We start from the raw sequence: 24265 nt of genomic DNA, 5'->3' as shown, positions 1-24265 counted from the left end.
CCCTGAAACTGAGCTGCAGCACTGTGGCCAAGACCATACAGTGTATTAACAGGACAGGTTCCACTCAGACCAGGCCTTGCCATGGTCGACCAAAGAAGTTAAGTGCATGTGCTCAGCGTCATATCCAGAGATTGTCTTTGGGAAATAGACGTATGAGTGCTGCCAGCATTGCTGCAGAGGTTGAAGGGGTGTGGGGGGGGTCAGCCTGTCAGTGCTCAGACCGTACGCCGCACACTGCATCAAATTGGTCTGCATGGCTGTCATCCCAGAAGGAAGCCTCTTCTAAAGATGTTGCACAAGAAAGCCCGCAAACAGTTTGCTGAAGACAAGCAGACTAAGGACATGGATTACTGGAACCATGTCCTGTGGTATGATAAGACTAAGTTAAACTTATTTGGTTCAGATGGTGTCAAGCGTGTGTGGCAGAAACCAGGTGAAGAGTACAAAGACAAGTGTGTCTTGCCTACAGTCAAGCATGGTGGTGGGAGTGTCGGTCTGGGGCTGCATGAGTGCTGCCAGCACTGGGGAGCTACAGTTCATTGAGGGAATCATGAATGTCAACATGTACTGTGACATACTGAAGCAGAGCATGATCCCCTCCCCTCTGAGACTGGACTGCAGGGCAGTATTCCAACATGATAACGACCCCAAACACACCCCAAACACTGCCTTGCTAAAGAAGCTGAGGGTAAAGGTAATGGACTGGCCAAGCATGTTTCCAGACCAAAACCCTATTGAGCATCTGTGGGGCATCCTCAAACGGAAGGTGGAGGAGCGCAAGGTCTCTAACAACCACCAGCTCCGTCATGGAGGAGTGGAAGAGGACTCCAGTGGCAACCTGTGAATCTCTGGGGAACTCCATTGCCCAAAAGAGTTAAGGCAGTGCTGGAAAATAATGCTGGCCACACAAAATATTGACACTTTGCGCCCAATTTGGACATTTTCACTTAGGGGTGTACTCACTTTTGTTGCCAGTGGTTTAGACATTAATGGCTGTGTGTAGTTATTTTGAGGGGACAGCAAATTTACACTGTTATACAAGCTGTACACTCACTACTTTACATTGTAGCAAAGTGTAATTTCTTCAGTGTTGTCACGTGAAAAGATATAATAAAACTTTTACAAAAATGTGAAGCGTGTACTCACTTTTGTGAGATACTGTATATATGCGATCCTGCACTTCTGACGGCAGGGGGCGTGCTGCTTCTGCTGTGATAATCTGCAGGTGCCAAGTACTCGATGTCCTCCGGCACCCACTGATCATCGGTAAACTACACAGAACAGGAATCTGCCTATGTAAACAAGGCAGTTTGCTGCTCTGACAGGTGGGAAGGGATAGATTCTACAGTATGTTCCTGCAAAAAATTCATTACTTCCCCTGGTAAAAGCAGCACATGCAGTATACATAAACACTGGTTAGGCATACAGCTAACCCTTGAATGTCCTAGATGTTTAACCCCTTCCCAGCCAGTGTCATTAGTACAATGACAGTGCATATTTCTAGCACTGTATTAGTATCACTGGTTCCCGCAAAATGTCAAAAGTGTCAGTTAGTGTCTAATTGTCCGCCTCTATAAGCTGCTGATCGCCTCCAATGCTAGTATAAAAAAAAATCCCATAAATATATCCCACAGTTTGTAGATGTTATAACATTCGCATAAATCAATCAATATACTGTGGATCTGGAAACTTATCACAATGCTTCACTTTTTTCCACATTTTGTTATGTTACAGCCTTATTCCAAAATGGATTAAATTCATTATTTTCCTCAAAATTCTACAAACAATACCCCATAATGAAAGTTTGTTTGAAATCTTTGCAAATTTATTAAAAATGAAAAAAATCTCATGTACATAAGTATTCACAGCCTTTGCCATGACACTCAAAATTGAGCTCAGGTGGATCCTGTTTTTACTGATCATCCTTGAGATGTTTCTACAACTTGACTGGAGTCTGCCCGTGGTAAATTCAGTTGATTGGACGTGATTTGGGAAGGCACACACCTGTTTATATAAGGTCCCACGGGTAACAGTGCATGTCCGAGGCACACAGCAAGCCATAAAGTCCAAAGAATTGTCTGTAGACCTCCGAGACAGAATTATATCGAGGCACAGATCGGAAGGGTACAGAAAAATTTCTGTAGCATTGAAAGTCCCAATGACCACAGTGACCTCCATCATCTGTAAATGGAAGAAGTTTGGAACCACCAGGAGTCTTCCTAGAGCAGGCCACCTGGCCAAACTGAGCGATCGGGGGAGAAGGGAGAGGTGACCACTCTGACAGAGCTCCAGTGTTTCTCTGTGGAGAGAGGAGAACCTTCCGATGGAACAACCATCTCTGCAGCACTCCACCAATCAGGCCTGTATGGTAGAGTGGCCAGACGGAAGCCACTCTTCAGTAAAAGGCACACGACGGCCCACAAGGAGTTTGCAAAAAGGCACCTAAAGGACTCTCAGACAATGACAAACAAAATTATCTGGTCTGATGAAACAAAGATTGAACTCTTTGGCCTGAATACCATCCTTACAGTAAAGCATGGTGGTGGCAGCATCATGCTGTGGGGGATGTTTTTCAGCGGCAGGAACTGGGAGACTAGTCAGGATTGAGGGAAAGATTAATGCAGCAATGTACAGAGACATCCTTGATGAAAACCTGCTCCAAAGCACTCTGGAGCTCAGACTGGGGAGAAGGTTTATCTTCCAACAGGACAACAACCCTAAGCACACAGCGAAAATAACAAAGGAGTGGCTACAGGATAACTCTGTGAATGTCTTATGCTGCGTACACACGATCGGAATTCTAGTCGGAAAAGCCTTGGATGTTTTTTTCTGATGGGATTCCACTCAAGTTTGTCTTGCATACACACGGTCACACCAAATTCCGAACTCCAAGAACGCAGTGACGTACAACACCTACGACGGGACTAGAAAAGGGAAGTTCAATACCAAGTGCGCCACCCTTTGGGCTCCTTCTGCTAATCTCATGTTTATCTCGTGTTAGTAGAAGTTTGGTGAGAGATGATTCACGCTTTTCAGACTCGTGCTTTTCCGATCTTTGCTGCTCTTCAGTTTGTGCTTGTGTGTTTGTATCTGTTCTTCAGTGCGTATAGTCAGTTCGCATTTGTTTGTCAGTTGCGTTTCTATATATAGTACCGTATTTGATCTCCAGTGCATTCTTGTCCGCTCGTTTCTGATTTTCAGCTCGTTCTTTCAGGCCTTGCTGTTTTTCAGTGCTTTCTGTTTAGTTTGTTCTGACCAGCCGACCGTTTTGAAGCCATGTTGCAGGTACGTCCTCGTCGTAGAGTTCGGATTTCTTACTGTGACCCAAGCCCAGTCCATGAACAGGGTGGGGAGGAGTTCATGGACCAAGAATTGGTTGCTCCAGCGTGACTAATTCTCTCACATGCCTTTGTTGCAGGAGATCTAGGAGAATAACCCTGATGATTTCAGGAATTATCTCTGGATGACGGGCCCCATTTTTCACCATTTGTTAGCTTTGCTGTCCCCTCATATTAGCAGGCAGGATACCTGCATGCGACAAGCCATCACTCCCGAACAAAGGCTAGTCGCCACGTTGTGGTACTTAACGACTGGGAGAAGTCTGCAGGACCTCAAGTTCTCGACAGGCTCTGGGGATCATTATTCCAGAGACCTGTTCTGCCATCATTCACCTGCAGAAGGACTATATTAGGATAAGTTTTCTCCTTTAGCATCACATTCTATGTATTTAATGTTTGCTAATGTATTGTATTTCTTTCATCATTCCCTAATTACCATGATTGTAATATGCTGGGAATGTCCCCTTTGTGCTCATGCATGCTGGCAGTTTTTAAACTTCCTTTTTTGTCCTTCATGCATATTTGCCTTCATTAACCTCCCCAGCATGCTATCCTGGGCCCATCTCCACCTAGCCTAGTCACTTAACAATGTATTTTGTCAGCTCCATAGTAGTGCTTTACCCTAAACACCCCCTAAAATGTGTACAAATGTTATTTGTGTCTTTAAATTTAGGCAGAGTGCCAGAGGCTTTTTGTGTGGTCCCAAACTCATTTGGAACCCTCCCTCCCCCCAACCGCTAAGTCAACCAATACCAATCCTCCATCTGCTGACTTTGCCAAACCCATACACACTATACCCACCTCTTTTGTGGTTATGTTTATGGATGAATTCCCCAAAGCATGTAGTGCAAGGGCCTGCCTGAATACTTTCAAATGGTACTGTTTAAAGTTTTGTTCTTCTATTATCTTTCTAGTTAATTGCAGAATGTAAAAATGTGCTTCAATTTGTACAGTGTGTATTCATTTTTTTGTATTATGACACTTCCTACCTGTCCAGTGGGCTGCCAATAGTGTAATTAAGGAGGGGCTGGCCAAAGTAACACACATTATTTATGCATTCAGCTCTCAATGAAGTTGAGAGGGTTACCTGTCCAAAACATCTCCCCCCCTAAAATGTTTACATTGGGCCATCAGAGGGGGGGGGGGGGAATCTGATAAGTGGACCTTAAGATTTTTGCATTTAAATACTCATTCAAAAAAATGTTATACTGGTGTTGGCCAAGAATGTTTGTGTTTTTAATTACCGGCTGGTCAGAGCCAGAAGAGTCGTGGAGAATGCGTTTGGGATAATGCCCAGCCGGTTCCGCCTATTTTTAACTGCCATAAATATGGAGGAGTACAAACTAAACCACATTGTGTTAGCTTGCTGCATACTGCACAACTTTTGAAAAAATAATAATCCTAGTTATGTTGCCTCAGTTGGGCCTGAGGCCGGACTTCATTAAACACTGACAGCCCTGGAAGCGGGCCGTCCTGGCTTGCCCCCCCAAAGCGCCGGTGAAGTGTGGGGAAAAATATGTAGAATATTTTACGGGTAGGGGGGCCATTGCTTTGCCAGACAATTTTGAATAAATTTTCTATTTTATTAGATAAAAGCTTTATTTTCATTTACTGCTTGTGTTTCTTTTTTCTGTTTCCTAGGTTCTCCTAGTGCACTTGTAGTGCCAAGTGGTTTTTCCATTATTAAATAACACCGATTGTCACTATAAACACCAACTTAATATAAAAACTGGTATTGAGCATTGAAAGAAGAAGCCACACATTGTTAAGTATAAAACCTTTTACTCCGTGCACAAACACATGTGCGTTTTTTAGGGTACATAAACAGGCATGTTTCAAAACATAACATACACAACTCAGGAACTTACAAAGTTCAACATTGAAAAACTGAAGGCAATATCAGACATTATAGTGTCCAAAATGTGTTGATATTGCCTTCATCAGATGGGGTGATGTCACCCCTGTAAAAGCCAAATTTTGAAGATGCACACAAATTGGGAGTTAAACTGGGGATTTTCCTCCTGATCCCATACCTAATGTCAACATGTGCTATCTCCCATCATGGGGGATCAATAGGATGTGTTTTGGGGGTGCAACCACTTCCTCTCAGCTACGTGAGTTGCGAGGAAGGGGTTGCAGCCACAAACCACATACATTGATATCCCCTGATGGCAGATAGCACATGTTGACACACTGTGTGCATCTGTAAAATTTGGCTTTTAAAATGCATAAAAATTTGTTAAAAACAAAAAAATAAGGTGTCATTTTTGGGTATTTATATTCTTCCTAGTACATCAATCATGTTCTTCAGTTTGACTTTAATCTCATGTGTTTTTTGCTTTATGAAGTCTAAATCCTGACTACAATACATGATTTCCTGGATAAGCCTTTGGGCACTGTCAGTGGTGAAATGAGGAGCTTGTTCTTCAACAACATGCATATCACCTAAAAGAAAAAATACACACCATGTATTATAAATATGCTGGCATACATCTATTACCTGAATCTGTGGTGTCAGACACTCACCTGTGGTGACAATTTCCACCACCTCTCTTTCCTCCACATCCTCAGGAGTGTGTGGGGGGGGGGGGTTCCTGGAGTCTTCAGACGTCTTTTCTCCCCTATGAGAATGAAACAAAAGGTATACTTAGCACACAGAAATTTGAGGCCAGAAATAGTAATATTAAACATTGCTTGGAAGTGGGGTACAATTGTCTGTTTGGGCAGAGTTCCAAGTTGAAGACATGATTCATTCCCTTAACCAAGCTGGAATACTTCCCTTTTTTGAACAAGTTTCACACATGGAGACACCCCAAGTATCCACTGGAGCACTTGTGTGGGACACCCTAAAAAGTTTGTTCTTGTGTCCCACACTAGTGCTCCTGAGTCCAGATGTGTAAACAGCTGTTGAGTGTCTTCTCCTTACATTACACTGAATCAAGTTTGCAATTCCTTCTAGTTTCAAACACATCTAGACTACAATGTCCTAAACTTCTTTTATTACAAATTATCATGACCAAATGTAGTTAACCCTGTATCTGGCAAAAACATCATATTTAGTTGCCAAACTAAAGATGTTTACTACGACTGATTAGTGTGCCCATGAACATGAAAGTCGCCATTTTAAACTGTCCAATAGTAAAGAAAAGCACATGGAGCAGCATGCAAGTAATAATAATAATAATAATCGTAACACACGACAACTACTTACTTTTTAGAAGCACTTTTTTGATCCTCTTCACAACTTTAGTCATGATCTTGGCCTTTCACTGATTAGGGTTTAGGTACGGTCCATACTTCCCATCATAGTCAGCCCTCTTCAATATGTCGACCATGTCCACCATCTCTACAAAGGTCATATTTGAGGCCTTAAATCTCCTCCTCCTGGATTGGGACGTTTCTTGCTCTGGGCTTTCCTCCTCGTTACTGCTATTATCACGCACCTGCTGTGTCTCCGCCATGTGGTCTCCCACTCTGGGCCGAAATAGAAGGGGCGGGGAATATTCTAGAAAGAAACTCAGGGGAGGGCGACGTGTGCGGAGTTTCACGCATGCACAGTGTATATAAAACTAACACATGTGTGTGGTACGTACGTTCTGTGTGTGTACGAAGGAGGAACATAAGCGACGAACGTAATAATGAAGGTAACATTTTAACTTGGGACATGAGTGGCCTATACTGATTCTAGATTGAGGCCTATATTGGGATAAGATTAGGAGAGTTTAGCCTGATATTAGTGTTTTTTGTATTTTGCTTGGTCTTGCAGCAAAAATTAAACAATTCAAAAGACCCAGAATTCATGGGCCAGTTCATTGATAAATACAGGGATATGCGCAATTTGTGGGAGGTTGAAAAACCCCTTATATAGAAATAAACCAGCTAGGAAGGCATCGCTAGAGAAACTGCTGGAATTTGTGAAGACGCAGATCCCCAACGCAGACATCGACTTTGTGGAGAGGAAAATTGGTAGCTTGAGAAGCACGTATAGCAGGGATATGCAATTAGTGGACCTCCAGCTGTTGCAAAACTACAAGTTCCATCATGCCTCTGCCTCTGGGTGTCATGCTTGTGGCTGTCAGAGACTTGCTATGCCTCATGGGACTTGTAGTTCTGCAACAGCTGGAGGTCCACTAATTGCATATCCCTGACGTATAGAAAGGAGCTTCAGAAGGTCCATAAGTCCATTAGGTCAGGAGCAGCAGCAGAAGATGTGTATGTACCCAGTCTGTGGTACTACAAAAAGATGCGGTTCCTGGAAGATCAGATGGAAGCCAGGGAATCACTTTCGACTCTTCTGGGCCCCCCTTCCATCCACCCTTCCCTCAACCCCAGCTGAGGCTTCCGAGGACCAACCTGGGCCTTCTATCCAGGAAGAAATTGAGGAGCCCAGCTGGAGCCCGGTATAATATTTTTAAACATATTTTTTTTGTAAAATTTGTGTTGTTAACTATATGTTATTATTGCTAACAAATGAATGATTTACCAAGAAGTGTTTTACATATCAATAGACAGTAGGGGCCAAAAATGATAAGAACAAGAATGAAAAATGCTGGGCTCAGAATGATAGTCTTTTCTATTTATTAACATTCAATTTGCAACAGTCATGAGCTGAAAATTGTGTGCGATTGATGAACCAAAAACTAAAACTATGTCCCTTTTTTATACACAGGAAGACCTCAGCCAGGACGAGGCTCCGGAATGTGACACACAGGAGGAGGCGGGGGGAACTGTCAGCCAGGAGGTGGGGGTTAGTGTCAGCCAGGAGGTGGTGGGGCCCAGCCTCAATCCCAGGTCCCTCCCCTCTGCCTTCCAACCAAAAGGCCCAGGAAGGGGAGGAACATGGAGGAGGCAGCACTTGTCCTCATTAAGGAGGCTAATGACGCCCTGAAAGCCCCCTCAATGCTGGAGAGGCCTATGGCTACTATCTAGCCTCAAATTTGCACAAAATGGAGGAGGGCCAATTCACAAGGGGTTGAGGGGGCAAATGACTGATGATGTCCACTTATGTACGCTCGCCCATCCTCCTCCTCCTCCTCCTGCCACAAGTCCACCTCCAGAGCCACAGCCTGCAGGGAAGGCTGCAGGGAAGCGTGGAGGGAAGGCTGCAGCGAAGAGAAGAAAGTGATTGCCTGGGTTCAGTCTGGTCTGACAGAAGACGCAGGCTGTGGTAGAACCACAGCCTGGGGACATACATGTCATATGCTGCTGTTCCTGATCTCTGGGAGTCCTGGACCAGATTGTGCTCCCTTATATATGGACTTCTCAAAGTACCAAGTTGATGTCTGCCCTGGGGGCCAAAGCCTTCGCAAATTCCAGCTGTTTCTCCAGCGTTGACTTCTCTCTTTATTTTGTTATTATGAGCCAGAATAAATGGAGATTTTTTTTATATGAAGATACTTGCCTATGTGTTTTTCTTCAAATAGGACAGTTTGTTTGTGAGTAGGCAGGTACATTTCAAAAATACAATGTCTAATTAACAAGGGGCACCAAGGAACCTACTTGAGGTTTAAAAAAACAAGATAATAATGTTGTTGTGGAAACGTGACATACAAAATAAAGAAAAATATGGAGATCACTATAAAATAATGTAAAATAAAAAAAACAACAGGAGATCTTGATTAAAAAAATTAAATAAAAATGACTATAAAAAAAACATTATTATGGAGATCTGGCTTTAAAAACAAAAAAGATTATTCATGAGATTATGAGAAATAATAAAGAAATCAGTTTGTGAGAACTCTGGGCGAATATGAGCAGCAAAACAACTTTATTCTTCTAGCATTATAAAGAAGAAGAGAATGCGCTGCATTAAACTATTTAAAACATTTCAGTGTGACGAATGTGCCATCTCCATTACAAACGGTAGTTTTACCATACCGAGCGCTTCCGTCTCGTACTTGATTCTGAGCATGCGTGATTTTTTGGCGCGTCGGAATTGCATACAGACGATCGCATTTTCGCATAGGAACTTTTCCCAACCGAAAAATTGAGAACATGCTCCCAATCTCTTGCTGGCTGGAATTCCGCCAGCAAAAGACCGATGGAGCATACACACGGTCACATTATTCGACAAAAAGCTCTCATCGGTCTTTTGCTGGTGGCATTTCCGATCGTGTGTACGCGGCATTAGAGTGGCCCAGCCAGAGCCCAGACTTGAACCCGATTTACCATTTCTGGGGAGATCTGAAAATGGCTGTGCACCAATGCTCCCCATCCAACCCGATGGAGCTTAAGAGGTTCTGCAAAGAAGAATGGGAGAAACTGCCTAAAAATAGGTGTGCCAAGCTTATAGCATCATACTCAAAAATACTTGAGGCTGTAATTGGGGCCAAAGGTTCTTCAACAAAGTATTGAGCAAAGGCTGTAAATACTTACATGTAAATGTTTTTTTTCTAAGTTTATTAATTTGCAAAGATTTCAAACAAACTTCTTTCAGGTTGTCATTATGGGGTATTGTTTGGAGAATTTTGAGGAAAATAATGAATTTAATCCATTTTGGAATAAGGCTATAATGTAACAAAATGTGGAAAAACTGAAGTGCTGTGAATACTTTCCGGATGCACTGTACAGTTATTGGGATTTTTTTAAACCAAAAATGTAGCAGAATACATATTGGCATAAATTTATGAAGAAATTTTATTTTTTTCTACATTTTTTCATTGGATGTGTTTTATAGCAGAAAGTAAAAAATATTGTTTTTCTTTTCACAATTGTTATTCTTATTATTTATTTATAGCACAACAGATAAAAAAGGCAGTGGTAATCAAATACCACTAAAAGAAAAAAGGACATCAATTTTATTTGAGTACAGCGTTGCATGACCACGCAATTGTCAGTTAAAGTAACGCAGTGCCGTATTACAAAAAATGGCCTGGTCATGAAGTAAATAGTCCAGGGGTCAAATGCGCTAAAAAAGCAGTGGACACTATATTTCAATGGTAGCTGAGCTGTACAGCCAGTATGGATTAAGCTAAGAGGTCATAGAGAGTCCTAGGGCCTGCCGCTACGCAGTAAAACATACTGAGAAAGGCACAAGGAGCAGATTTAAAGCCGAGCGTGCGTGTGCTATAGTTAATTTGCCATTCCAGAGTGTTTGCAATATTTTATTTTTTTTATATTTACACTTGGTGGCCCTTTTTGGTGCCTGCCAAGTATCTGACCTCATTGCCAAGTTTACACACATTTAAGCAAACATCATTTAGTCAACATTCCACTTCCTAGGCTGGTAAGACGCCAGCCACAGACAATGTTTACAGGGAATCATTGTTGTATGGATATCAGTGCACAAGTTGTTTTACAAAAGAAAAATTCAAGTACTCCCTTATACAGATAGGTGTTTCACAAGTTTTATACCTGATTCACAAAGTCCTTTCACTGGGTGAAAAATCTAAATGCCAAGCCAGAGGCTAGCAACCCAGCACACTTGTCATGCAGCAGAGCGGTGTCGAGACTGAGCAGGGGTTAATGTGTTAATGTGCTGGTATGCTTTGTGGTAGGCCTCTGCCCCCCTGTTCTGGAAACCATTAAAGGGCTTTTTTAGACACCCAGTACCAGTTCCCTTTTGACAAGAAAGTAACAAAATTGGCATTGTTGACAGTCCTTTGAAAATACTAATTCTCCAGATGTTTTGTTGATTCTCTGGCTCAATAATTTGACCCATTGACCAAAAATAAGCATGTAGCTAGTGAAGTCTAAAATCCTAATCTGTGTGCTTGTTTCTGGCCCAGTGCTAAAGCTACTGGATAAGCATGACAGTCAAGCAACATGCAACACGCAACTTGCAGTAGGAAAAGTCAGTAATGTCAGCCTACGTATTTCTCTAATTATAGGTGTACTGTAAAGAAAAACATTAAATCTGTTATATAAAATCCCATTCCATGAACTTGCTGAAACATCCTGGTAATCTGCAAAGGGCCTTCTATCTTTCTGTATCATAATGTGTCCTAACTGTCTTGTCTGATATTAACTTTCTATAATGCATTTCCCTAAATTTGAACCGTGTGGAGTACTGTAAGGAAAACAGGTTTGGATTATTTTTTTTGTTATAGGAGAAAGGGGCAGCGCCATCTAAGTGTAGCAGAAATTAACTTTTATGGCAGCAATAAATTAGCAACTCACAGAAGTAGGTAGATCATACTCATCAAAAGATAAAAGTCCCCGCTGCAGCTGGCTGGAATGGCTGATGCTCCTCCTCAGTGGGAAAACTGGATGGGCCCTCAGCAATGCTGTTGGATCTCAGCACTCCCAGGATAACTGTCCAGGATTCCTTGCCCCCATCACTGGAAGGGGGAGTGGCACATGTACAGACCATGGGTGCCATGGGGCTGATGAAGGAGCACTGGAGGGGGCCATGGCACATGTACAGACCATGCGTGCCATGGGCCTGATGAAGGAGCACGCATGCTCCAAACACGTGCCACTTCCCCCGCCAGTGACACCGACCCGATCTCCACCCATTGAGGAATCCTGGACAGTCATCCTGGGAGTGCTGGGATCTAACAGCATTTCTGAGGGCTCACCCGGGTTTTCCCACTGGGGAGGAGCGTCAGCCATTCCTGCCATCAGGCCAGCTGCAGCAAGGGGCTTTTATCTTTTGAGGAGCCATTGCCATTAACGTAATTTCACCAATTTGTATCAGTGTGGTGAACTGATGATATGCATTTTTTACTGAGTTTTTTTGTGAGTGTTTATCCCTAGTTCATTTTAATAAATATTATGTAGCAGAAAGTACTGTAGTTTCTCCATTTATGTTTATATGATATATCATATGATCATCAAAAGTGAGAGGTGGAGGACTGAGATTTAGAGGTGCTACCAGAGGGAGTGTTCCAGTACCATCTTAAGTGGAGGACACTAAGGCTGTTTTGACTCTGGTTGGTAGGCACCGAACACGTTGGATATAACTATTGACTGTCACTATATTTACACTATGGTGGAATTTTACAAATGGGACTTTGAGGTAGACATTTTGGTTATCACAACATGATATAACCTGATTTGGATTTTGTTATTCATTTGATTTGGATTGCGCTGCACTTTTTTTATGCACTTTATCAATAATCTACCTACTGTGAAGAGGAGCGTCGGCCGTCCTGGCCAGCTGCATCGGGGACTTTTATCTTTTGATGAGTAGGATCTACCTACTTCTGTGAGTTGCTAATTTATTGCTGCCATTAAAAGTGCCTTTCTGCTACACTTAGATGACGCTGCCTCCCTCTCATTTTATTTTGCAGAGAGCCTTCTATCTTTTCAGCAGTGGCTGCCACTAATTGAGCTAACTGGACTTTTATCCCCATTGACTGTTATATGTTCCCTTAGTAGACCTCTATCTGGGACTGTTTGCTTTCAGTGCGCTGGATTTCTCCTCTCTTGCTAAATTATTTTTGTTACAAAATATGATTTTTGCTGCAAAATATGATTTCCATTTACTTTGTATATACAGTATGTTCCCCCCTGTGACATGCACATCCTATAAAACATTGTGCACAGGAAAGTGTGACAACGCTACAGCTGAGCTGAGAAGGAGTTGTCACCGTAGGAAAGGAAGTAAATACACCTTGTTCATATGATAAAATTGACAGCAAGACATATAATAGAGAAATATACAGAGAGAAGGAAAAAATTCCTCCAAGAAGGCCACTATTGCAGGACACTACGGTTAGTTTCAATACATTTTATTTGTAGAAAAAGCACACCATGATATTATTAAAAAACAGTTTAAGTATATACCTTTCAAAGCAATTATTAAAAAGACAATGTTGTCATTAAGACCCCTTTCACACTGAGCCTCCCCGGGCGTCAGCGGTAAAGCGGCGCTATTTTTAGAGGCAACATCTTTGACAACATCTACAGACGAAACACGTCAGTAAGTGACATCAGATGGCGGTACCGGAAGCACCTAGGCAGCCATTTTGAGTATTGGATGTCTGCATACCTTCTTACATGTAAGCATATCAGTGCTGAATAAAGTGTTATTTTTATGGTATTTTCTACATCATGAGCTTTTTTTGCTTTCTCTATGTCCTTTAACTATTGATCTATAGGAGGCCGAATACTGAGATGACCGGGAGAGAGGCTTAGATTACCATTCCCTGTGCCTTAAAGCAGGGGTCCCCAACCCCCGGGCCATAGCCTGTTTGCAGCCTCTGCACTTTCAGAGGTTCGGCAGCTGCGGGTGAGCAGTGAGATGACATCACCTCTCACCACCCGCCGGCGGGCGAGCAGAGAGATGACATCTCTGACTGCCCGCCCCACATCAGCACTGTTCCACCCTCACTTGGCATGTGACAAGCTGCATCTGGCAAGTACAAAGCTGCATCTGGCAAGTGACAAGCTGCATTTGGCAAGTGACAATCTGCACCTGGCAGGTGACAATCTGCCCCTGGCAAGTGACAATCTGCACCTGGCAGGTAACAACCATCAGCTGGCAGATGACAATCTGCATCTGGCAAGTGACAAACCGCACCTGGCAGGTGACAATCCGCATCTGACAGGTGACAATCTGCATCTTTTGGCAGGTGACAAGCTGCATCTGTTGGCAGGTGACAAGCTGCATCTGTTGGCAGGTGATAGTGGCAAGTGACAATCTGCATCTGGCAAGTGACAATCTGCATCTGTTGGCAGGCGATGGTCGCAAGTGACAATCTGCATCTTTTGGAAAGTGACGGTGGCAAGTGACAATCTGCATCTGTTGGCAGGCGACGGTGGCAAGTGACAAGCTGCATCTGTTGGCAGGCGACAGTGACAAGCTGAATTTGGTAGCAGGCAACACTGGCAAGTGATGCACTCAGGGTTCCCACTGATTCTGCATTATGGTGAGTTGAACTATTTCTTTTTTTATTACAATGTATAAAGGAAATTTGTAAGTTCTGTATATAATTGTATTTTATTTTGTATGTATTGCACACTGCCCTCACTGTGCACACGGCACTAATAATGTTTTTATTACATGTTTGCATTCTTTCGAGTCCTGATTAGAATTAGTCTGCCTATGTTATGCCCCTTGTTACCATAAACAATCTGGCTAGTCGCCATGTGGTTAAGGAAATATATCTGTGGATATATATTAGAATTAGGGTGTGATATTGAGATTATCACTTGAATATTAATTTCTGATATGAGTTTAACAATTTTATTAATAATATAGATATATTTTAATTGGTTTAGATAACCTTTGGTTGGAAATGAAATCCAGGTTATTGGGAAAATTTGTAAAATGGGATTAGTTTAGATTACGATAACAATTTTGTAATTTTACATTTATACAATAATACCTTATTGAGAGAAAAAAAAAGATTGAGATGAGGTTGTTAATTGGAATACAGCTGTCATATTATTTAACAAAGCCAAAATGGATGGGATACATAAGAAGTTTTTCTACAAAGATGAAATCTAAAGGTCTGATAATAACTTGATGTGCGGTCCATGATGTAAGAGCAATAATAAATAAACTTTAAATATAACAGACCCATCACATCAAGTCCACACACCCTGTTAGGATAGATGCCACCTGCAGCCAGTTGTTTTATAGTTTTTGATCTGGCTGAGAGCTTTCTGTTCTGTCATATACAGATTGTTGGTCCTTTTATTTTTAGTTATTCTTATTTTTGAAATCCAAAGCAGAATGTGTGGATTGTAAAATGATGTGCCCCTTTTCCTTGTAAGTGTCGTGGTATAAGCAAAAGAATACTTATTATGTTATGACATCAGGAAAATAATGTCAGATGAAAACTAAGGACTTGTGTTATCTAGCTAAAATTAACAACAGAGCAAGCAATGAGAAATTATAATATTGCCAGGAAAAAGTTGTCTTTTTGAAACATAAACCTGAAATTCTTACACAAACAGAATGATAGAAAACAAGCCGTTGTAATATATTTATGCAAGCTGGACCCAGTAATGAAGGGTTTCACCCTGATATATCAGAGCTGTAGCTTTATGTAAAGGTGCTATTTAGACAAAGTTACAGACATTATTTTGGTCAAATATTACATTTTTAATGGCCCCACATTCTGCACAGCAAATATACAGCTAACTAAATGTTTGTCTAATGAAAGGTTCAAAATATGAATTTGTTTTGTTTGTTTATGTAAAAATCTAACAATGAAAAATTCATACATTTGAATCCAGCCACCTTATTGCCTCTATTGGAGGAGGCTGGAGACAGAGAAAAACCACACGTGTTAAATTGATAATGTAGGAATCAGCTGCCGTGAGCCCAGTGCAGGACACACTCCCTGAAGACCCAGATATTTAATCATTTGAAGATCTGATCCCCGATTTATACTGAGGATGGCAATAACCTTACTGAGTATGCAGCTTATCACCCAGAAGGACACTGTATTCAGAGTCATTGGATCCTTTTTCCCCAGCTCAACACGCAGAGCTCCATGTTTTAGCAAGCCTGTGAGCTATAAAAAGAGTATATATTTATATAGATCGTCGACATATAAAGAGATTTTGGTTCCATTTCAAGGGCCAGAAGTTTGTTTTTTCTTTGGCAGGTAAACCAATCAAGTATGTTAAGTTAATTGACTGGCTGTTTTCAGCCTTTCAGCTTCTTGCTGAGCTAGCCATATTAACTTTAAAACTCACACATGGAAGCAGACAAGGCGACTGTAAGGATGTTGCATTTACAGCCCCGGACACTTGCTGGGTCTGTGCAACTCACAAATTCCACCCTAATTTTGGCCCAGTATAGCTGGGATTAATAATTCAACTTTAAGGACCCCAGAACGAGAAGAACAAGTGGTCCACGGGGGGCAACTTCTTATGAAACAGAATTTTGGAAAAATGTGATCTTTTATGCCTGCCAGACACTCTTTTCCCTCCAGCTTGTTATCAGTCACAAGCAGTTATGGCTGCCTTAGTAAATGAGCATGGGATAGAGCCAGGGTTCACCACAGTTGTTTTTATAACATACCACTTCTTCTTGTTTTACCTGTTACCAAAAGCTGAACATCCCTTCCGGAGATTACAAAAATATATATCCAGATAGCCAAGTCAAGAATGCACTTTGTATGGACATGTTTTCTGGATGTCCAGTGGCAAATGCTACTGCAAAGGCCACAGTAAAGAGTGTTATCAGAAGTAGTCTGTAAGTACAGAGAGCCAGAATCTACAGAGAGTAACAGAGGAAATCATTTTTATAGGAGAGCCCTTACTAGAAGTTTTGAGGTTTTATTTTTACACCCCCTACTATCTACAATGTAGCGTATGTAGAGTAAGAAACTGGAAAATTTTGCCTGAATATTTTCTTATATTTTATTACGCCCCTAAAGGGGTATTGGACTCTCTCCCTATGAGATTTTGTTTGGGAGTGTGTTACTCACTTGCTTATATTTTGTCTCAGCAGCTAAAGTCCTTCATTTGGATATCACAGAGAATGTTGCTGATCTTTAAGGATTTTGACAAACTCATTTATGTGTTTTCTCCCCAACTCCAGTTCCTAACAGTTTGGAAGGATCTAAAACTAAAGCCAGATGACTTGTGGATTGTTAAGAGACATTTATATATATAAGGAAATGTTTGGAGACAATACAGCATCTATTTCATGTACAGTTGTGCAAAACTTGAAGGAAAAGTAACTTGGATCCACACCAGACACTGCAAAAATTACAAAATTAAAGACATCTCTGTGTTTGATTTGTTTCTCCCTCTTGCGATCACAGTCTAGGGTACTATTTATTCAAATACTTTAATTGTAAGGGATATATATATATATATATATATATATATATATATATATATATATATATATATATATATATATATAAGATGATTTGAAAAGTAGTTTAGCCATGTTGAAGTCATATTTGTCTTTTGTACCTCTTCCATTTTATGTAGAATTGTCTGTGTTTACATATGCTGATAAGTCAGCATGCCAACAATTAAGCTAGAAGGCCATTCTGGCCACAGGAGTGTACAGCCAGTACTCTGTAATTATGTCTTATTAATCATTTGTTTTTCACAATGAAAAGTCATTTTGTAATGAAAAAGCTGCTCAGCTATTATATTCTCCACAATGCAGTTTTGCCTCTTTAGCCAGGACTACCTCCACCTAAGTGTGTGGAGGTTCCAGGTTAAAGGTGATAGCAGGTATGGTTAGTGATCAAAATATTGATCAAAAGAGAGGAGATTGTAAAGGAAATTTGTAAGTTCTGAATATAATTGTATTCTATTTTGTATGTATTGCACACTGCCCTCACTGTGCACACAGCACTAATAATGTTTTCATTACATGTTTACATTCTTTCGAGTCCTGATTTGAATTAGTCTGCCTATGTTACGCCCCTTGTTACCATAAACGTACAATTGTAATATTAATGTGATACCTACGTAATTATGTGTATAAAAATCTTCAACTGCGTCATAATGAAGCAGAACAGTTATTTGGGAAGATGGGGAGTGTATCTTTTGTGTCTGTTCCCTACTGCAGTAGTTATTATAAATTTGGAACCACTAATCAATGAGGATAGAATGAGGATAGAAGTTGCCTATCTATAAAATTCCATATCACAATGTAATAATGGAAATTATGCGCTTCAATCATCCTGACACTATATGCTGTGATGATTGAAGTGCAAACACCAGCCATTGCCTCAACAAATTGCCTGTGAAAAATCGCTTACCCCCTGTGGGCCTTGGCATAATTTTCATTCACGCACCTGGTCCCCAGTATCAAAAAGGTTGGGGACTGCTGCCTTACAGGATAAATTTTGGTAATGTATTTAGCACATATAAAGGTGGCAGGTGTGTGGGAGTCATAGATTTGCACTTTATGGCTGGTATCATATTTAGCACGGAGAAGATTGGAAGAAAGATCTAAGATTACCAGATTTTTACCTTAAAGGACCTACCTCTGGTAAGGGGTTAGTATACATTAAGCTGGCATGTGATGTGGGAATCGCAGGCCTGCACTTTATTATTGATTTAAATTATTTATTTATTCATATGGTTTGCAGTGTTAATCTTTAGAGTATTACACTATTTTGAGTCATTTTCTTTTGAGTTATACCGACAAGAGGAACACCAAGGGATGTTCATCCGCTGAACTGGCTGGAATGGAATGATATGTGTTTTTAATTTGGTTATTTGGTAAGAGGCTGCACAAGTGGTGGGTGGAGCACTTTATCCCTGGTGGTGCACTGAAGTTGGTTTATTCACATGTGAGCACAATATAGATATATTTTGTTTGGAATATATAATGGGGTATGGCGCTACCTTTAGGATAAATGGGATGGTATAATGGGAGGGAGGTTTTATTGTATAGTCCCTTGCTCTCCTGGCAGAGGCTAGACTAGAAGCACTTATAACCTGTGCCCCTAGTGGTAATGTAAATTACCACCAGCCCTGATATGTGCCAAAGGGTTCTAATGTGCAAAAGTGCAATTTTCAGTGAATAAATTAAGCAGTTCCAAAAATCATAAATCATACATGTGACCATACAAAAAAGGGGGGTTATGTACTGAACCCCTATTTAGTGATAAATCTTCACCAACAGGCCACCACTAGTAGTAATGACTTATTAGCAAAGACATACGGTGCCTTAAAGCACTTACATAGATTAACTATTAATAACAGTGATCAAAATCCTTAGTGTACTAAATCATTGATATTCGGCAAATCCTTATACCACATAAACCTCCAGAGTGCACCTGTACTCAATTAATGCAAATGTGTCCAAAGCAGTTAATAATTAATAATCATAGTCCGTATAGTAATAAAAGTCTTCAAAGCAAATGTTCAAAATTATTTCCAGAAAAACTGTGACTAGGGTGCTCTCAGATGATATTGGTGACTTTTTTGTGCTCCCCCTCAAGGGTCCCCACTCACCGAATCCCACAACCCCAAAAGGGGCAAACGGCATAGGTTATCACGGCCACAGGCTCATCTCCACCACGATCATATGAGGTATCCAAGTTAATCTCTGCTCACCGTGTTGTGTTTACAGTATGTTCCCAATAGGTCCTGTTTAGATGATATTAGATTGGTCCTCAATTGCAGCAACAAGGTGGTGAATCCAGAGTCTTTTGCAGGGGTCCACAGGTGTGCAGGATACTATTCCTAGTCCTGGTGACACGCACAGGATGTTATCCACTCAAAACCAGCATGGGGCCGCCTGGCCATTTCCTTCTAGTTTTCGGTTGTTTGTAGATTTCCAGTTGGCGGAGATAGGATGAGGGTTGTGACGTGGGTTTCTGAAGAAGACCCTGAAGAAACCCACGTCACAATGGGGGTTTTACATGAGTGAACCCATCACATGATGAGTTAAAAGATATTTGAGAATAAATGAGAAGACACAGAGCTGGTGATTTTGACAGCTTATTGGATCCATTTGGCATAGGTAGATTGGAAATCTAGTAGGAGGCATGGAAAGTTATCTACAGGAGAATACACACCTTTTAGAATTGTTCCTGAAGCGAATTTTTTTAGTTCTCCAAAATGTTTGGCGCAAACTACCTGGCAAGTTCCTTCAAAAACTGTGTGCAAGTGTACCTAGAATTGATGCTGGTTTGAAGCCAAATGGTAGTCACACCAAAAAATTGATCTAGATTTTTCTTTTGTTGGTTCACTTTGTTTATTTTTTTATCAATTTACAAAATACAAATTAAAATATATATTTTTAAAGCATTCTTACAGCATTTCTTCACATCTGCCTAAACCTTTTGCACAGTACTGTATATATATTATATATATATACACACACACACACAAAAGGTTCTTCAAAAAGTTTCCGCACTTTTTTTTATAAGTTTCGCAGCCATCTTGACCACAGCATGACAACTCTTATACTAAACTGCAAGGTCAGCCGGTTTGCCAAACAGACTAGTCACATCAAACTCTCAGACACGACCAATTACTACCCGTCCCACCCTCATTGTTTCAAAAGAAAATATAAAAGTGAAAACATTTTTTGAAAACCCCTCGTACATTTTATTCATGCCATCCTATGTGTACTGTTGTGTTGATCTCTGTGATTGGTCAGAATAATCACATGGTACAGACAGGGCAAATCACAGCCCATTATTACCATGTATGTGATTAGCTGTGGCCAATCACAGCTAATCACAATAAAACACATTGAATTAATGGATTTCATTCAGAAACAATCATAGCGTGTAAAAGAAAATCCTGATCACCTCCACTGGGTAGTACAGTGTTACCATGGACCCAGTATGTAAAAAAATGAAAAATCGTAAAAAAAAAAAAAAAAAGAAATGTAATAAAAAAAGAAAAAATAAATTGAAAAAAAAAATTTTTTAACATACTGTCATCAGTCAGTGTGTTTAAAAAACAAAACAAAAACTAAGCCTCTTACTAAATATTGTACCTTGGATGGTCTACTTTCCAAAAAGGGGTCATTTGGGAGATATTTGTCCTGGCATTTTCTGGCCTCAAGAAATGAGACCATTAGGACTGATACATTTTCAGATATATTGTATATACCATAGTTTGTGGACAAACTTTCCTACAGACTAATATACACTGATTTGGGATATTTTCACTAAATAAATGTAGCAGTATACATTTTGGCCTAAATTTATGAAGATTATTTATTTGCAACATTTTATACTAAGAATGAAGAAAAACACATTTTATTTTTTGTTTAATTAGCAATTGTCATTCAAATTGCAACAGTGCTGAAAATTGGCCTGGGCAGGAAGGGGGTGAGAGTGAGTGAGTGCTCGGTATTAAAGTGGTTAATCCTTCTAAGTGTAGGATGAAATCAACTCGTCTATCCAAAGACATGCCGTGGGGGGCCGGGGAGACAGCCGTTGTGCTATTGTTTTCTTGGCTAAGTAGAGGGTTCTAATTACTGCTAGTTTCAGATGAGGGTTGTTAAAAGGAAGCTTGAAAAGTCCCAGAATATCATTGCTCCTGGTTCAGGAGAACCATCAAGGTGAAATGAGGATAAAACACACGATATATATTATATCAAACACATCTAGTCAGTGTTGGACCAGTTTTGGACATCTCCAGAACATGTGAATAAGATGCCCCTTTCCTGAAGTGTATCTGGGAGACAATTAAATGGCTTTGCAAGAAAAGCAGTACATTCTTAAGGGAGTCCAATACACCCTATGTAATAAGAAATGTTACATTTCAAGGAGGAAGTTATTAACCTCTGAGGTATTTGCAGTAATTCGAGCCACTGCTCATCCGTAAATGGTCTTAGGCCCTGTACCCATTTTTATCTACTTGGCATTGACAGTGGATTGTGAGATCTGGTAAATAGGACAATATACGTTTTAGATACAAGGCCATTCTTACACCGAGAGTTGGCTTTGAGCAAAATTAACTCTGTTTTATGTAATGTCTAGTCAATAGATTATCTTTTTGTGCACGGAGATGTTGGAGATACCAAAAATATTGCTCTTGGACAATAAAGGCCTGCAGTTGCTGCAAGGGTTTTAGGCTATCAGCAAGATAAAACTAGGAGAAACTAGTAATACCAGCTTTTTTTTCTACAGGTCGGATCCTTCCAAATTAATCAGCACATTAAGGCTACTTTCACACTGTAGCCGTTCGTTTTAGCAGCACTTTAGCGTCGCTTTTCGGGTGCTAGCGGGGCGCTTTTAACCCACGCTAGCGGCCAAAGAAGGGGTTAAAACCATCTGTGTTGCTGCGCTTCTGAAGCAATTTTCAGGCTCTTCGGAAGCGATGCCCATTCATTTCAACGGGCAGGGCATTTTGGGAGCGCTATATAGAGCACTCCCAAACCGCCCCAAAGTTGCTGCTTGCTGGACTTTTTTTCCTGTCCCGCAAGAGCACCGCCCCAGTGTGAAAGCACTCAGGCTTTCACACTGGGTAGGCATGAAAGGAAGTTTTCAGGTGCTATTTTTAGCGCTAAAACGCCTGAAAACCGCCTTCAGTGTGAAAGTAGCCTTACACAGGTCAGCCATAACTTTATGACAACTGATAGGTAAAGTAAAGAATACTGATTATCTCATTATAATGGCATCTGAAAGCGGGTGGGATATATTAGGCAGCAGGTAAGCTTGCTGATCCTGAAATGGATGCGTTGAAAGCATAAAAAGCGGCATTGCAGTTTGTGTATGGGGCTACAGACCAGTCAGGGTGCGCATGCTGACCCGTGTCCACAGCCAATAGCTCCTACGATGGGCAGGTGAGCATCAGAACTTTGACCACAAAGCAATGGAAGAAGGTGGCCTGGTCTGATGAATTATGTTTTCTTTTACATCAGGTTACATAGTAGGTGAGGTTGAAAAAAGACACAAGTCCATCAAGTTCAACCTGTGTGTGTGATTATATGTCAATATTACATTGTATATCCCTGTATGTTGTGGTCGTTCAGGTGCTTATCTAATAGTTTTTTGAAATTATCGATGCTCCCCACTGCAACCACTGCCTGTGGAAGAGAATTCCACATCCTTACCGTTCTTACAGTAAAGAACCCTCTACGCAGTTTAAGGTTAAACAACTTTTCTTCTAATTTTAGTGAATGGCCGCATGTTCAATTTAAATTCTCTATTGTCGGGTCACCAGTACGGTATTTGTACATTGAAATCATATCCCCTCTCAAGCGTCTCTTCTCCAGAGAGAACAATCATATGCCCTCTCAAGCATCTCTTCTCCAGAGAGAACAAGTTCACTGCTCATAACTAATGTTCTCCAGTCCCTTTATTCGTTTTGTTGCCCTTCTCTGGACTCTCTCCAGTTCCAGCACATCCTTCCTGAGGACTGGTGCCCAGAACTGGACGGCATACTCCAGGTGCGGCCGGACCAGAGTCTCGTAGAGTGGGAGAATTATTGTTTTATCTCTGGAGTTAATTCCCTTTTTAATGCATGCCAATATTCTGTTTGCTTTGCTTGCAGCAGCTTGGCATTGCTGAGCCTGTCATCTACTAGGACCCCCAGGTCCTTTTCCATCCTAGATTCCCTCAGAGGTTCTCCCCCTAGTGAGTAGATTGCATTCATATTTTTGCCACCCAAATGCATTATTTTAAATTTTTCTACATTAAACCTCATTTGCCATGTAGTTGCCCACCCCATTAATTTGTTCAGATCTTCTTGCAAGGTTTCCACATCCTGCGAAGACGTTATTGCCCTGTTTAGCTTAGTATTGTTCCCAAATACTGAGATTGAGCTGTTTATCCCATCCTCCAGGTCGTTTATGATTAAATTAAATAGGATTGGTCCCAGGACAGAACCCTGGGGGACCCCACTTTCCGGACCATTTCGAGCACTCCCCATTTATCACTACCCTCTGAACTCGCCCCTGTAGTCAATTTTCAATCCATGTACTCACCCTATGGTCCATGCCAACAGACCTTGCTTTGTACAGTAAATGTTTATGGGGAACTGTATGAAATGCTTTTGCAAAATCGAGATACACCATGTCTACGGGCCTTCCTTTATCTAACTGGCAGCTCACCTCCTCATAGAAGGTTAATAGATTAGTTTGGCAAGAACTAAACTTCATATATAAATAATAATGCAGACATTAGCAGAGGTTTAGATGCAGATGAAGAGTAATTTATGTTTGCTATTCAAACTATTCTTCAAGTTGTTTTTCAAATACCTTCAACTACACAGTTTACAGTGCATACACAAGGTTTAGGAGTGTGTCTATGGGAATAATTGACCATTCTTCCAGAAGCGCATTTGTGAGATCAGGCACTGATGTTGGACAAGAAGGCCTAGCTCGCAGTCTCCACTTGAATTCACCCCAAAGGTGTTCTATCGGGTTGAGGTCAGGACTCTATGCAGGCCAGTCAAGTTCCTAATTTTTTTACAATATCTCTCCATACATAGTTCCCTCACCAGTGGGTATTTGCCCAATATAATTTGCTGTATTTCAAAGAGACGTTTATTAAAAGAATAAACAGCTCCTGACCAGACAAGAAATAACATAGTGCTTCACAGTGATAGAGTGTACATCTTATATTTTAAAATTTGTGCAG

The sequence above is a fragment of the Aquarana catesbeiana genome, linkage group LG06 (genome assembly GCF_042186555.1).
Source record: "Aquarana catesbeiana isolate 2022-GZ linkage group LG06, ASM4218655v1, whole genome shotgun sequence".
Lineage (NCBI taxonomy): Eukaryota > Metazoa > Chordata > Amphibia > Anura > Ranidae > Aquarana > Aquarana catesbeiana.
The sequence above is the reverse complement of the archived record's forward strand: the minus strand, read 5'-3'. Positions refer to the sequence as shown.